Below are 921 nucleotides of genomic sequence, written 5' to 3'. Positions count from 1 at the left end.
AGGGAAAATAGAAAAGGAGACAAACGCTCAAGATGTTATTAAATCATTTATATCTTTATATCTCCTACACATGTTTCGGTGGATGCATCCAAAATACGTCCGAATGTATGTATAAGTGCGACTGTGTGTGTGTGTGTGTGTGTGTGTGTGTGTGTGTGTGTGTGTGTGTGTGTGAAGTTTTGGTATCCAGAAAACCCAAAATGGTAGGTAAGGCTATGTAAGTGCTACGGAAGGACCGTAGTTAGACTCCTGTTTCGATAATAGTATGAGTGAGGAATCTAATGCGGCTCCTGTGTGACCGACAACAAAGCCAAGTCAGTGTGAAATTTCAAGGAAATTTAGAATGAGAAATCTAGTCTTACAGCTGTTTCAGGGATATGAGGGCTACCCCTTCATCAGAGACATAGGAAGTATAAAGGGAAATAAGAGAATAAAAGAATAGAAATAAAAATATAAACATCTAACATATATTTTTATTCTCATGTTCCCATTATACTTCCTATATCTTTCCTTTTCCAAAATAACTTCTTATACTGAACTCTACTAGTTCCCTCTATTTAACTCTCTCATATCGCCTCTGATGAAGGAATATCCTTCATATCCCTGAAACAGCTGTAAGACTACTGTTCTCTTTATAAATGTCCTAGAATTTCACACTGTCTTGGCTTTGCTATTGCATTTTATTTAACATATATATATATATCTGTGCATGTCTCCGGTTCTCTATTTGTACCAGTCATGAAAGAAAATAAGGGCTAGGGTCGATTAGTGTCACTAAAACTCCCCAAGTTGGTATCCCAGCATGGTCACAAGCTAATGACTGAAACAAGTAAAGGATACACATACACACACAAACACAAATACACACACACACACACACACACACACACACACACACACATATATATATATATATATATA

Source organism: Octopus bimaculoides, chromosome 1, assembly GCF_001194135.2.
Source record: "Octopus bimaculoides isolate UCB-OBI-ISO-001 chromosome 1, ASM119413v2, whole genome shotgun sequence".
Lineage (NCBI taxonomy): Eukaryota > Metazoa > Mollusca > Cephalopoda > Octopoda > Octopodidae > Octopus > Octopus bimaculoides.
Note: the sequence above shows the minus strand (reverse complement) of the source record.